Genomic DNA, 17,033 nt, shown 5'->3' with positions numbered 1-17,033 from the left:
CAACACCATAGAATGAAAGCTAACACATTGCAATAAACAGTTGAACGTAGTAGGTCTGTGCAGCAAAGTACTGTAAATTGTATTATCTGTGGCCCTAATCTAAGGCTGAATTCAAATGTAGATTTTAAATTGGGTTGCAGTTGTTGAGCCCTTCTTCAGAGCCCCTTCAAATATCAAAAACATTGTGAATATACTGAAGGAACATTTTCAAGTTATGGCTGTGGGTTTTCAGGATTGAAAATACAGGCTTCTTAGATTGTGTTACTATAAAGTACTCACTAAGGTGAAGAGGGGAATGCTTACAATTTGTTTAACCTCTAGCAATTGCCCCTTGTTCTTTTGCTCAGCATGCCACCTCGGTTCAGGGTCAGCCTTATGCAAACCATTCTTGACCCTGCTACTCATGGGAACAGTCCAACCAGAACTACCACACCAGGTCCTGCTTGAACTGGAACATAAGCAACCAAGGACAAGTTTTGCCGCAATTAGGGCTTGACTAGGTACAACTTGGTTCCAGTGGCACAGGAAGCACATGATCCACGTCTGGGCAAACACTTGCCACTCAGGGCAGACATCAACATACAAAAGGAGTTGGGATGAATGATTGCAATTAGTCTAACCACTGGCAATACTAGTTCAGGGTAGCATGCCAACCAATCATTTTTTTGCTCACCATGCCACCTCAAGTTGAACCCAGCCATATGTAAATCAGTTTCAACCCTAGTACTCATGGGAACAGTCCAGCCCGAAATGCTAGGCCAGGTCCTCCCTGAACCAGAACACAACTAAGCTAGGTTTGAACAAAGATGGAAAACTATATATGAAAGAAAACAGAGAAGAAACGTTTTTCATTAGTAAAAATTGAAAGAGAATAAGCATTGGCAAAATCAAAAGGCTGCCAGGCACTTCCAGCCTGATTGGCTTTCCAATGCGTTTTTCTGTGTTTTGTTTTACGACATATTTTGATAAGATGCAGAACAGTTATGATTTATAGCTCAACAGTGCCTGGGCAGGGTTTAGCTTCCAGGGTAATGTCAACTAAAATTGCCATCAACTCTTCTAGGTGTCGCGTTCTATTGGTGCCACAAAACTCCTAGCTAACAAAGATATCTTTGTGTCATTTGTAAAAAGCAAGTTCGAGAATAAATAAAACAAATGGGAGCTACACCAAAAATTAATCACCTAAGAAATACAGAATGCCAGAGTGAGAAGTCAAGATGAGAAACAACAGCAGAGAATAAAGTGATAAATGCGTGTGAGAAAAAGAAAATACGTGAAACAATGCCAACAAGAAATTAAAAAAAAAGCAGGTAAAGGAACACGTTGAAAGTAAAATATGATCAATAGAATGGAAGGATGAAATAAAGACAGCATTAAGAATAATGACAAACCAAAGAGAAAGAGAAATGATGGAAGTCTGATTGAGAGAAAGTATACACTACGAATGAAAAAACAAAGTACTCTTTACAAGAGAAGTCCAACAAACAAAGTCCAGAAAAAAGGAAAGTGATGAGGAACATGGGGAGGCAAGACAGGATTAAAGAATCATAGGACCAAAAAGAAACAAAATCCACAAAATTAAACTGTAGAGAAATAAAAAAAACTATCAAGAGAATGAAGTGAGATGTAGATGGCAAACATGAGCAAAGAGAAAAGCGAGAAAGACAGCATGAGGGAAAGAATGCCAGGAAGGAAGCAACAGCGATCAAGGCACAGGAGGAAAAGCAAACATATCAAAAAACATTGTCATCTCTTCATATGAATATTTTGCACACAGAACAACAATTTTAATTAGTTGCCATTAATCACAATACATTTAAAAATTGAATCGAAAAAGACCGTGCACTCCCTTCATTCATCCAAAACAGGTCAAATTGGCACAAGTTGGGGGTAACTTGTGAGCAGTAGCACCACGACAAGGTTTTGACCTTTGCTACTGGACATTCACACCATTCACACCTCATTCAGGGATACGACCTGCTTTCCGTCAGACCTACAGACATTCCGTGCTCAGCTCCAGATGGGGACGGTGCCAGGATTTCTGGAGCTCAAGGCAAAATTGAATTCGCCTGCAGCAGGAGAGCCCCAAAAATTGCTATGAAAAGCGGATTGGTGTCACGACTAGGTGACCCCATAAGGCCTTACCACACCTTATGGAAGCTCCGCCCCCACCTAAAAGCGCATCTCCCTGGCATCTGCGAGGTGTGCGCTGGATTTTCCCCCCTAAAAAAAAAACGACCAAACAGACACATGGCAGATGCAGAGAGAGGCAGAACTGCCACGGCCATCCTGTATGTCTGAGGGCCAGCTCGGTGCCCCAAAAAAACCCTCATTCACACCGCATTCACACCATTCATAGCCCAAGCACTGCACTCACACAGCAGACACCCCGACCACGGCTGTATATATAGGTAAGAGGTGAATGACGTCATAAAAGCCTCCCAGGGCTAGGGTGTGATGTAGTACATGACGTCACAAGAGTTGATGGAAAACACTGATACCACTTAAGGCTGCCTAGGGAGACCAGTGCAACATTATGTTGATAGGTGAAGGCTTAGCTGTCACATACCAGCAAAGAACCAAAATATTATAATTACGTTATTATTAATATTTCCTCTGGTCTTTGGTGGCGGCCAATCTGTCCTATAACATCAAAGAAGCAACAGACTGAGGGAAGAAAACTCAGTTACACTAAACAAATTATTAAGATTTCCTGTGTTCTCTTTATTGTGTACTGACTGCAATTTTTAACCTGATTGATAGAGAGAATGGGTCCGAGCATTTGTTTCAGAGTTTCTGATAGTCTTGATTATTCTTCAGATTTGTGGCCTCGATGGTCAATAATTAACAATAATCATCTCATTTCTATGATGCTGCCAAAAAGAATGTCCTTCAAAAACATCTTAAAATGATCTGTAAAGGCCCTGGTGAGATGGACACAGTGCACTGCACAGGAATGCACAACTTTTCATCCTGTTCCTATCTGCTCTGCCCACTTCACAGGGTGTAATTCAGGTATCCAAATGGCAGGAGGGATCTAAGGATCAGAAGACACCTTACATCCTTCTGCACTGACTAGCAGAGCCTGGCAGTGCCCCTATGACTGAGCTCTGAGTCTTAATCTGTGTGAATGTCTGTCTGCTTGGCATGACACAGACTCCTTGTGTGGCTACACACAGCTTCAAAGCGTTCCACACATTTAATTCAATAGATGTTGGTTCTGGGCAACCTGGGGTTAAAAGGTGCCCAAGACAACGGTAGTTCGGGAATCCAATCATTGCTACTCCAAAAATTGAGTTATCATACATAGTTGCCTGCAGGAACCTAAAAAAGCATTCATATTTTGTAAAAAAAAAGAAATTACAAATGTAGAAATTGCGTTCCAAACATAGTTATGGCATTCCAAACAGCATTCTAATAGAATTCTTACTTATTTTTAATTACAATTCCCAATCCAAACCCAGAATGCCCTTTGCAAAGTAGAACTCTTATTCTAAATTAGAACCTGACAAAATCAGTGCGGAAGGGTGCACGTCAGGTATAATCCCCCAGTGACCAGGGGAACACTTCTAGCAGTGCGACATTTTGCATCCAAGACTTGTCAAACACTGCAGTATCTCTTCTTCTGATGTGGTGTCCACACAGCAGTGGTCACCATGGGATCTGTATCACAGTGCAAGACCATGGCTGTCAAATCAATGTTCATGCACATCATGGCATCAGTCAATGAGTCACCACACATTCACAATGTATGTCTCCCAACCAACCACTCCACCAAAGAAGAGAATGAACAGGTTCAGGGCCATCCAACTGATCACAGGGAGGGGGAGGAGGAATGAGATGGTACATGGGGATCTAATGATACATGTCTTGTGTGTGACCTCCACAGGGACCACACAGAACCACCTCATTAACTAGAATGACCTCTTTCACCTCCAATAATTAAATGCGCAAAAAGCAGCGCCCATTTGATTCATATTTAATTGCACATGTATTGCCTTGGTTAGAATAATCTTCTTTTAATTTAAGACATGAATGACTTTTGTTATCCAGGCGCTATGAACAGAGTTGAGAACAGATATATGATCATTCATGTACATCATATTGTAGAACCTATGCAGCTGTGCAGAGAAGACAAGATGAAGTATAGAGGGTTGTGGGAGAGACCATAGGCTTAGGGGGTGGCTGTGGACACATTTGACAGCAATACTAGGAAACTAATGTAGAAAAAGGAAATCAAACCACACTAAAAGATTGGCAAAGAAGACATTTAGGACGAAAAGTAAAATTAAAAAACATAAAGCAATGAAAAAGAAATGAAGCGCAAAGAAAAGAAGTACATTTATGAAAGAAAAGGAGGATCAACCATCAAGAACGGGAAGTGTAGGAGAAAGTACACCAGCTCATAGAAAATGTAGTTTCTAGTATGAAGAAGGAACACACACAAGAATTTCGAACAGATATTTTAGAGCAGGAGTTCTTGAGCTTTTGGCTTCTGTGAATCATTGTTGGAAGCAGGGTACCCTGACCCAGGCTAAGTAACTCCTACTAAATGAACCTCAAAACACTACAGAGCAGTGGAAACAAGTATATACACCAAATAAAAAAGCAAATTCTGAAATATTTTCTTCAATTCACAAGCAAAAAATATTCGAAGAGCAACATATTAGTGTTTATAGGAAAGTTGGAGCATATAAAGAAGTGGTTTTCTTTCTGAAAGCTAAAGCAATATGTTAAACTCTTGCATCTCCCTTTCTTACTTTTGGACCTGAAGCATCCTCGCTTTTCGGCAGGTCACACTAGAGCATCAATGGAGGACACCAATCCTCCATACTACTGTTTGCTGCGCGTGGCTGCTCCCACAGATCAATCCATGGGCACCAGATCAAATGTAGCCTCCACTTTCAAACTCCTTCCCATTTATAGAGCATTTAAAAATAGATTTTACATTTAGTTTTTCATGTTTATCAACTTTAGTAATGTGGTGTTTTTATTCAATTTTCAAAATATTCACGCCCGTGAGTAGGAAGTTTCAGAGGACAGGTTACGAACTGTTGCTTTAGACTGGAGTATTTTGAGAAAATAACAAAAAGGAAACTAATATTTGTTAGTCAGCGTGTAAATGAAACCTAAGATGTATGTATTTCTAGACTTTTACCAGAGAAAAGTTTAGTTTGAGGAGAGACATGAGTCATGTATTTATGGTGGAGCTTTATAGAGCCCTCTCCATTGCTTGCAGATACTTCAGAGAGCTAAGGTGGGATCAGAAAACCTACACATTATGGAGACGCAAATTAAAGAAATCCTAGGGGAGACCCCACTCACGTATTCTTCACAGCAACCACTGAAGAATGTACTTCACTTGAGAAAAGAGGCAACAGTTCCCACAATTTTCGGATTTTTCCCAAAGCGCAAATAGTTTGATTTAGGCCTTATGTTTGGAGTCTTAGAATTTGATCAAACAGAAATGTGTCATCTCCAGAGAACAGGTATGACTGGACAAAGTAATGTGTAGAATGTCAGTAGAATGATCAGTCCTTTCCTGGCATTTTCTATCATACAGTGGCAATGTTATAGATAGTGCTTTATGGTGCAACCTACATTTGTGTGGCCTTTCTTTAAGCTACCAGGGGACTATGGCAGTGGTTCCCAACTTTTTGACTACTGTGGCCGCCCATTTTACCATTACTGGAACCCGGGGGCACCCACTAAATCATTATTGGAATCAGGGGACACCCCCATTGAGTCATTAGTGGAAGCTGGGACCTCAGCTTAAACATCATTAATGGTTTGAAGTGCAAAACAATACACACAAAATGCACAAACAAGCATTCATCAAACACATACACAAATGGTAACACATTTTATTTAATTTACAAGCATATGTAATTTAAAAAAATCATGTTAATAAGAAGGTTGAATCTTTTCTAAATTCAATTGAAGCCAGACATCATCCATACTGTATTCTGTTTGATGCCCCTGCACTGCTCCCACAAATCAATCTGAGGATACTAATTTAATTTTTAGCCTCCAATTTCAAATCCCTTGACCTTTACAGTACTTTTTAAAAATGTCAGTTATAATTGTAGCCACTTTATATATATACAATTTATTAATCTGTTAATATTATTTACTTTTTGAACAGTCACAGACCTCCAAAGGAGGCTTTGTAGAACCCCAGGGGTCCCTTGACCACAGGTTAGGAACCACTGGACTATGGTATTACAGAAGGAGCTGGAGACACATGTGCAGCCCCTTAAATATAAATTGTGCTGGTGCATGTCTCACGCTGGCACAGTCACTAACAGGCATTCCCTCATTTCAACTGACATGTGATACCATGAAAATGAAGGAACCTATTGCATTTATGTCCATGCATATTCTAAAGGTGGCAGCAAGGACAAATAAGTCATCAGTAGATGCAGCGATAAGGCACCACAGTCAGTGTGCCTTTCTAAGGTACAACTTTGGAAAGAGGTATAGTGATGCACGAACATCCCAACTACCCTTTGTAGGTGGGTGTAGTCAGAATCCCTGCACCCTCTTAAGAATGAGGTGAGGTACAAGCCTGTGCTGACACGAGAATGGTGGCTAGAAACAGGCTGTCTGTCCTTTAATAATGTAAAAGTCATCTCTTGTTCCAGAAACTACTTGGGATGGCTACGCCTTTCCATTATATTTGGATCTCTATAAAGTGAGACTGGTTAAAGTTTTCAAAATAAGGCAAACCCAGCCATGTTTCAAATGTATTTCCTTAATGAAGCATTCTTTTTTGAGTGTGAATCTCTAGGGTAATCCAGGTCTGCCAGAATATGTTTCATGTAGAAGAAGACACAGGTGTATATTGATCAGAGTCTCACACAAAGGCAGTCTACGTATATCCTAATGCACCCGGAGATGACAAGGAGGGTTATTTAGAAGGGTTTGCATGGGTGCTTGTGTGGCACTGCCCAGTTCTGTCCTGTGCCCACAGGCTTTTCTAACGGTAAGTAAATCAACTCAAAACATTACTAAATAACACACAACTTCTACTTGCTAACTTTATCTGGTAAACTCATTCAATGATTACTCAATTTTGTTCTAAGGAAATTTAATTCAACACACAAAAAGACCTATATGTTGAAACCATGCTCAGGTGGAATTATTATTTTTCTCACAGAGTTGACGGAATTTGATAACTCTACGTTATGCGTGTAATGCAGAGTTCTTGCCAAATTCTGACAATTGGCACTTGGCGGAATTATTCTGCCATTCGAGCCACGCGATGTTCACGGGAACAATGCAAAGCTAAGTAACGCGTTTGCAAGATTTGCTGGCTGCTAACACGATCTACTGTCACCTTCTGGCACTTTTTCTGATGTCAGAGATTGCGAGCAGCCATAGCTGACTCTCAAGTATATTTTCTATTTGAAAAGCAGCTAAATCAGCTCAAAAATACCTTTTTGAGTGAACATTCTATTTGAACAGTCGGTTCATATTGTTTTTTTAGTGTGGAAAGTATTTTTTTATTTTTTACGTTACAGGTAGGAAGGGCCACAGAGACTCCAACGTCTTCTCGCTGTTCAGAAGGCTCCTCCCAGTGCGTTGCCCATCTCCTGGTCACTTTTCATTTAGATTTCGAGAGAAAGGATCACTCTCTTTGTCTGCAATTTCTGCTGCATATATACTATTTGATTTTAAGGATTCTGCTTTGTGTGACATCACAAGTAAGTGAAAAAATATTTGGATAATGGTGTTGTTTGATAAAGTGCATGTGCTACCATTATCTATCAACCTATCAACCTAAGCTGCTAGACACCCTATACACTAATAAGGGATACCTGGGCCTGGTGCAAGGTGTAAGTACCCCTTGGTACTCACTACGAGCCAGTCCAGCCTCCTACAGCTGCTTATTATAGCCAAAATCTTAAGAAAATAACGTTTAGGAAAACACAAAAGTGAGGAGCTCCCCAAGACAGTGAAACTATAAAGAATGAAAACTAACTGAAAATAACCATTACAATTCGAATTAGTATTAGGAGTAGAAATGAAAAGAAGTTTCCATTATTTTGTAAATGAGCATTTAAGAGCACATAGCAGGTAGCAGGAACCAGTTTATGTGATCTGTTTGACTCTAGACACTGAGGCGGAAACCAACTAGGTAAGTGTTTGGTCATGCTAGCCAATAGGCAACAGCTCAGATCTCCAAACTCAAACTATAACAAAGGAGAGAGTGCAGTGTAAGTCCCTGAGCTGCTGACTTCGGAACTGGGGGAACCAGGTTCAAGTCTTGGCGTCAGCTCTACATCCTGCTATTCTGGGCAAATCACTTAATCTCCCCTGCCCACAATTTAGCGGCTTGAGACCCTCACAGGATATTTGCTACGCATTACAAATCCTGGATTTATTTATACAAATGGAGATTCCCAAGAAAAGTACCTAGAACTGTGTGCTCCTATAGTATGCATAAATCTGTTCTGTAAAGTTTGCAGATATCACAGACACTAGTGTTTAGATGAGGCAAACTGTGTATTGTGAAACAATTAGGACTAATCCCAAAGTATACATTTATTATAAGTCAAAACCTCTCCCAGTTAATATAGATTAAGTATTCAAAGTAGTGGGGAGTGTTTATCAAAATTCCCATTCAGTCCAGTATATAATGCGTTCAGATTATAGATCAGACAGTGTTCTCTGAATATAGGTAATTCCCATATATTGCTAACTTTTTCTGGTGTTTCAAATTCCTCAGTGATTGCCCATTTGAGGTCCCCAGCCTGGTCGATGTTCATTGAAATGGTTTAGCCTTGGGGTAAATACAATGATGCATGCAATTCTTTTAATTCTGCTGTCGTAGTTGGACTCTTGTGCTAGGCAAGACTGCTGGTGTAAGACATCACTTTTGTTTGTAGGCGACTAGGCCAAGCCGCAACTGTCGGCCCAACCCTCCCGGCTCACAAGCAGTATCTCACTAAAAGCCAAATTAGTAAAAGGTGATTTGTGGCAACCTTTACACATGGACTGAACAGTGTGACATCTCAAGGAAGTCATGGTTAAACGAAGATTACCCTTTTCTCACATGAGCAACAAGCCTCAGTCACACACAGGCAATGAAGAGATGCAAACATTTGTTCAATAGGTTTTATTTACAATACTGCAATCTACTGTAAAATGCATGTGCTGCAATGATTAGGATAATGAATAATGCAAGAAACAGAATTGTAAAAACGAGAGTCATGAATATAAAGACCCCCACAATCTTGCATTAACATGAGATGTGAAATGGGGTCTAATACCCTAGCACGATTAACCTAATCTCTAACCGAAAGAGAGCTAGGTGTGTTACACCTAATCTGCCAGTAGTATGTCCATGAGAAGAGCCCCCCAACCCTTGTTACCTTGGAATGAGGTCTCTAGATCAGACTCTGGTGACACGAAGGCTGGGTCTGCATCAAGGTGACATGTAGCATAGATGGAGAGTAGAGATAGAGAATCCCTCTGATAATCTTGTCTGCATGAGATGTGTTTATACAGATCTTGTAGGACCCCTGATGCAGCTATGTTCCCAAACAATAGATAAGGCATGCTTGGGGCGGCTATTATATAAACAATTCCCTGAACAGGTACATTATGTTACTGTCACACATAAGTGGCTAAGGGGCATATTTATACTCCGTTTGCGCCGAATTAGCGTCGTTTTTTTCGACGCAAATTCGGCGCAAAACTAACGCCATATTTATACTTTGGCGTTAGACGCGTCTAGCGCCAAAGTATGAGGAAAGAGCGTCATTTTTTTGCGTGAACGCCTTCCTTGCGTTAATGAGATGCAAGGTAGGCGTTCCCGTCTAAAAAAATGACTGCGCCGCAAATGCGTCGTATTTATACTCCCGGGCAAAAATCACGCCCGGGAGTGGGCGGGGCAAAAAACCCCGCATTTGTGCCGGATTTTAGCGCCTGGGTCAGGGCAGGCGTTAAGGGACCTGTGGGCTCAAAATGAGCCCACAGCTGAGCTCCCAGGCCCCCATGGACCCCCCCTGCCACCCTTGCCCACCCCAGGAGGACACCCAAGGATGGAGGGACCCACCCCAGGGACATTCAGGTAAGTTCAGGTAAGTATAATTTATTTATTTTTTTATATTTTTTTTTGGCATAGGGGAGCCTGATTTGAGCCCCCCTACATGCCACAATGCCCAATGACCATGCCCAGGGGACATAAGTCCCCTGGGCATGGCCATTGGGCAAGGGGGCATGACTCCTGTCTTTACTAAGACAGGAGTCATGTAAATGGCATCTGGGCGTCGTTAAAAATGGCGCAAATTGGGTGGAGGCGATTTTTTGCGTCAACCTGACTTGCACCATTTTTAAGACGCCCTAGCGCCATTTTTCCCAACGCCGGCGCTGCCTGGTGTACGTGTTTTTTTGCCACGCACACCAGGCAGCGCCGGTCTGCTTGCGCCGGCTAACGCCATTCAATAAATACGGCGCCCGCATGGCGCTTCAGAATGGCGTTAGCCGGCGCAAAACTTTTTGACGCTAAACTGCGTTAGCGCAGTTTAGCGTCAAAAAGTATAAATACGGGCCTAAGTACATGATGTGAATACCTACGTATATCACTTATCTTTGATGCTGATAGTGACGCCTTTACAGAGTGGCACTGATAATGTGAAAAGAAAACATCTTCCTAAATATGAACATAGCAGCCATTTTGAAAGAAATAATAAAATGCGCTAAAACAGAGCAGGCTAAGTAGGTTAAAAGTTACTAGGGGGCCGGGGCACAGGCCTGCAAGCCAGAAGGCTAAGCTATCTCCTGATTCTCAAGAAGGACAAATAGGATCCACTACACTGTGCAACCCACAGCTGATCTTTTGTGCAGTGTGACCCACATATAGCAAATCACAAACACTGTATTATGCCAATCACATTGTTAGAATCAGTTTGTCATAGTCTCCGAGTTATGCTTCCATATTTGATAACTTTTGTACTGGATGTTTGCTGGGAAACTGAATAGTTATCATATTTGTAATGCCAAGGAAAGGCCCTATGCTAAACGTACAGGGGCTTATTTACAAGTCCCTTGCCCTGCCAGTGTGTCACTTTTTAAATGGGAAAAAGTGACACACCGGAGGCGCAGGGGCTGGTAAATAAGCTACAAACAATTCAGTGGGGCACATCAACAATCAATGTCTAAACTATTATATTATCAAAATGAGATGACATGAGAGAATCTAGTATGATCAAACTAAATTGCTAATTGATAAATCTTCCTTTTCTGAAATAAACAATAACTAACCAAAGAGAAAAACCATGTACTCATATAAAACTAACCAAACAGAAATGTCCATGCAAATAGAGAATTTTAATACAAAAGAATATATCATATTATACACATAGACATACAAACATATATACACAACATGTAGAAAAAGAAATGAAAAGCCATCAGCCTACACATAAACATATAAACATATATACACAAAATGTAGAAAAAGAATGAAAAGCCATCAGCCGACACGTGTTTCGTCCTGACTGGACTTCTTCAAGGCTGAGAGAATCACAACATATAACAATCAATTATAACAAATATATATATACAATATATACAAATATTAAAATAAATACACATCCAATATTTTATCCTTTCCCTTTCCAAAATACAAAAAACTGATAAATTCTTTGGTCAATTAAGTACACAAGCTCTTAAAAGTGCATATTATTTATACTATTTCTCTTGGTTTGAAGCTAAACAAGAAACTTCAGAGAAAAGGAAGAAAACCACCACCACAACCTCAGTGGTGAAGTGTTTATTTGAAGTATCCAACAATATATTTCCCATGTCCCCAAGGATAGGTCTGTTGAAGCCACAGCGATAGTTAGCCATGCAGCATGCAAGCCCAAGTGTAAATGAATTTCTTTTTCGTTGGCATTTGATCAATTTATGTCTACAATTTCTTTTCTTTCAAACGTAAACTACTTATAGCCCAGAATAACCCCTCATTGTGTAATGGTGAGGAAAGAGAGTCTAATAAATATATACCTTTATTTGCTTCTATGTCCGTATAATCATATACTGGTAAATAAGCTCCCAGTGTTTAAGCTTGTTTCAATATATGTGTGATTAAACCAGGATGTGCCGGATATTTGTGTTCATTTTCAAGGCAAAAAGTGGCTTTGGAGAGTAAGTGAAGGTTTACGGAATAAATGTATAGGAATGAATCCCATTCACCCAGCCAGGGAAGCTGACGTAAGGACAACACCATAGAATGAAAGCTAACACATTGCAATAAACAGTTGAACGTAGTAGGTCTGTGCAGCAAAGTACTGTAAATTGTATTATCTGTGGCCCTAATCTAATGCTGAATTCAAATGTAGATTTTAAATTGGGTTGCAGTTGTTGAGCCATTCTTCAGAGCCCCTTCAAATATCAAAAACATTGTCAATATACTGAAGGAACATTTTCAAGTTATGGCTGTGGGTTTTCAGGATTGAAAATATAGGCTTCTTAGATTGTGTTACTATAAAGTACTCACTAAGGTGAAGAGGGGAATGCTTACAATTTGTTTAACCTCTAGCAATTGCCCCTTGTTCTTTTGCTCAGCATGCCATCTCGGTTCAGGGTCAGCCTTATGCAAATCATTCTTGACCCTGCTACTCATGGGAACAGTCCAGCCAGAACTACCACACCAGGTCCTGCTTGAACTGGAACATAAGCAACCAAGGACCAGTTTTACCACTGGACTATGGTATTACAGAAGGAGCTGGAGACACATGTGCAGCCCCTTTAATATAAATTGTACTGGTGCATGTCTCACGCTGGCACAATCACTAACAGGCATTCCCTCATTTCAACTGACATGTGATCTCATGAAAATGAAGGAACCTATTGCATTTATGTCCATGCATAATGCAAAGGAGGCAGCAAGGATAACTAAGTAATCAGGAGATGAAGTGATAGGGCACCACATATTTAAGTCAGTGTACCTCCCTATGGTGCAACTATGGAAAGAGGTATAGTGTGGCACGAACACCCTTTGTAGGCGAGCGCAGTCAAAATCCCTGCTGCCACTTCAGAATGAGACCAGGTATAAGCCGAGAAATGGTGGCTAGAAACAGCCTGTCTGTCCTTTAATAATGTAAAAGTAATCTCTTGTTTCAGAAACTACGTGGGATGGTTACACCTTTCTATTACATTTAGATTTATACAAAATGAGACTCGTTAAAGTTTTCAAATAAGGCATACACAGCCATGTTTCAAATGTATTTCCTTAATGAAGCATTCTTTTTCGAGTGTGAATCTTTGGGTGAACCCTGCAATTCAATCCAAGTCTGCCAGAATATGTTTCATGTAGAAGGCAACAGTGTATATTGGTCAGAGTCTCACACAAAGGTTGACTATGTATATCTTAATGGCAACCACAGATGACAAGGAGGGTTATTTAATAGGGATTGCATGGGTGCTTGCATGGCACTGCCCAGTTTTGCCCTGTCCCCACAGGCTTTTCTAATGGTAAGTAAATCAACTCAAAACATTAGTAAAAGACCCACAACTTCTATTTACTAACTTGATCTGGTGAAAAGATCACTCTCTTTGTCTGCAATTCCTGCTGCATATATACTATAGTATTTTAAGGACTCTGCTTTGAGTGACATAACAAGTATGTTAAAAAACGATTGGATAATGTTGTTGTTTGATAGAGGGCATGCACAAGTATATATTTGTACTTTTATTCAATTTTTAAATATGAGTGTTGTTGTGGTGGGTGGCCTGGTGTTGCAATAGTGGCCTATTATTTTTTTAGTATTTATACGGAAAAAAGGTTGCCCAGTTAAATACATTTTCCCCATGTTTGTTAAATTTGCACTACTGATTATTTTACTATATTGCTTAGTCTGCCCACGCACCATTGAGCCAGTAATAGTCAATGGGTATACAGACCAATTATTTCGCTGGTATATATTGTGAGAAAGTAGCCTCTTTCTAGCCTTATTACCCCCACTTTTGGCCTGTTTGTGAGTATATGTCAGGGTGTTTTCACTGTCTCACTGGGATCCTGCTAGCCAGGGCCCAGTGCTCATAGTGAAGACCCTATGTTTTCGGTATGATTGTTATATGTCACTGCAACCCTGCTAGCCAGGACCCCAGTGCTCATAAGTTTGAGGCCCATATGTATGTGTTCCCTGTGTGATGCCTAACTGTCTCACTGAGGCTCTGCTAACCAGAACCTCAGTGGTTATGCTCTCTCTGCTTTCCAAATTGTCACTAACAGGCTAGTGACCAATTTCACCAATTCACAGTGGCATACTGGAACACCGTTATAATTCCCTAGTATATGGTACTGAGGTACCCAGGGTATTGGGGTTCCAGGAGATCCCTATGGGCTGCAGCATTTTTTTGCCACCCATAGGGAGCTCTGACAATTCTTACACAGGCCTGCCACTGCAGCCTGAGTGAAATAACGGCCATGTTATTTCACAGCCATTTACCACTGCACTTAAGTAACTTATAAGTCACCTATATGTCTAACCTTCACCTGGTGAAGGTTGGGTGCAAAGTTACTTAGTGTGTGGGCACCCTGGCACTAGCCAAGGTGCCCCCACATCGTTCAGGACAAATTCCCCGGACTTTGTGAGTGTGGGGACACCATTTCACACGTGCATTATACATAGGTCACTACTTATGTATAGCGTCACAATGGTAACTCCGAACATGGCCATGTAACATGTCTAAGATCATGGAATTGTCACCCCAATGCCATTCTGGCATTGGGGAGACAATTCCATGATCCCCCGAGTCTCTAGCACAGACCTGGGTACTGCCAAACTGTCTTTCCCGGGGTTTCACTGCAGCTGCTGCTGCTGCCAACCCCTCAGACAGGTTTCTGCCCTCCTGGGGTCCAGCCAGGCCTGGCCCAGGAAGGCAGAACAAAAGACTTCCTCAGAGAGAGGGTGTTACACCCTCTCCCTTTGGAAAAAGGTGTCAGGGCTGGGGAGGAGTAGCCTCCCCCAGCCTCTGGAAATGCTTTGATGGGCACAGATGGTGCCAATCTCTGCATAAGCCAGTCTACACCGGTTCAGGGATCCCCCAGCCCTGCTCTGGCGCAAAACTGGACAAAGGAAAGGGGAGTGACCACTCCCCTGACCTGCACCTCCCAGGGGAGGTGCCCAGAGCTCCTCCAGCGTGCCCCAGACCTCTGCCATCTTGGATTCAGAGGTGTGCTGGCACACTGGACTGCTCTGAGTGGCCAGGGCCAGCAGGTGACGTCAGAGACTCCTTCTGATAGGCTGTTACCTGTGTTACTAGCCTATCCTCCTTCCTAGGTAGCCAAACCTCCTTTTCTGGCTATTTAGGGTCTCTGCTTTGGGGAATTCTTCAGATACCGAATGCAAGAGCTCACCAGAGTTCCTCTGCACTTCTCTCTTCACCTTCTGCCAAAGGATCGACGCTGACTGCTCAGGACGCCTGCAAAACCGCAACAAAGTAGCAAAGACGACTACTGCAACCTTGTATCGCTTCATCCTGCCAGCTTTCTCGCCTGTTTCCTGGTGGTGCATGCTCTGGGGATAGCCTGCCTCCTTCTTGCACCAGGAGATCTGAAGAAATCTCCAGTGGGTCGACGGAATCTTACCCCTGCAACCGCAGGCAAAAAAAGACTGCATCACCGGTCCTCTGGGTCCCCTCTCAGCACGACGAGCGTGGTCCCTGGAACTCAGCAACTCGTTCCAAGTGACTCCCACAGTCCAGTGACTCTTCAGTCCAAGTTTGGTGGAGGTAAGTCCTTGCCTCCCCATGCTAGACTGCATTGCTGGGTACCGCGTGATTTGTAGCTGCTCCGGCTCCTGTGCACTCTTCCAGGATTTCCTTCGTGCACAGCCAAGCCTGGGTCCCCGACACTCCAACCTGCAGTGCACAGCCTTCTGAGTTGTCCTCCGGCATCGTGGGACTCCCTTTTCTGACTTCGGGTGGACTCCAGTTCACTCCTCTTCCAAGTGCCTGTTCTGGTACTTCTGCGGGTGCTGCCTGCTTGTGTGAGGGCTCCCTGACTTGCTGGGCGCCCCTCTGTCTCCTCATCCAAGTGGCGACATCCTGGTCCCTCCTGGGCTACAGCAGCATCTAAAAACCCTAACCGCGACCCTTGCAGCTAGCAAGGCTTGTTTGCGGTCTTTCTGCATGGGAACACCTCTGCAAGCTTCTTCACGACGTGGGACATCCATCCTCCAAAGGAAAAGTTCCTAGACCTCTTTGTTCTTGCAGAATCCACAGCTTCTACCATCCGGTGGCAGCTTCTTTGCACCCTCAGCTGGCATTTCCTGGGCATCTGCCCTCTCTCGACATTGTCGCGACTCTTGGACTTGGTCCCCTTGTTTCACAGGTTCTCAGGTCCGGAAATCCACTGTTGTTGCTTTGCTGGTGTTGGTCTTTCTTGCAGAATCCCCCTATCACGACTTCTGTGCTTTCTGGGGGTTATAGGTGCACTTTACACCTACTTTTCAGGGTCTTGGGGTGGGCTATTTTTCTAACCCTCACTGTTTTCTTACAGTCCCAGCGACCCTCTACAAGCTCACATAGGTTTGGGGTCCGTTCGTGGTTCGCATTCCACTTTTGGAGTATATGGTTTGTGTTGCCCCTATACCTATGTGCTCCTATTGCAATCTACTGTAACTTTACATTGCTTTCATTACTTCCTTTTGCTATTACTGCATATTTTTGGTATTGTGTACATATATCTTGTGTATATTTGGCATCCTCATACTGAGGGTACTCACTGAGATACTTTTGGCATATTGTCATAAAAATAAAGTACCTTTATTTTTAGTATATCTGTGTATTGTGTTTTCTTATGATATTGTGCATATGACACCAGTGGTATAGTAGGATCTTTGCATGTCTCCTAGTTCAGCCTAAGCTGCTCTGCTATAGCTACCTTCTATCAGCCTAAGCTGCTAGAAACACCTCTTCTACACTAATAGGGGATAACTGGAGCTGGCACAGAGTGTAAGTACCCCTTGGTACCCACTACAAGCCAGGTCAGCCTCCTACATTGGTCGTGCAGCGGT

The sequence above is a fragment of the Pleurodeles waltl genome, chromosome 1_2 (assembly GCF_031143425.1).
Source record: "Pleurodeles waltl isolate 20211129_DDA chromosome 1_2, aPleWal1.hap1.20221129, whole genome shotgun sequence".
In the NCBI taxonomy this organism is placed as follows: Eukaryota; Metazoa; Chordata; class Amphibia; order Caudata; family Salamandridae; genus Pleurodeles; species Pleurodeles waltl.
This window is presented reverse-complemented; position numbering follows the sequence as displayed.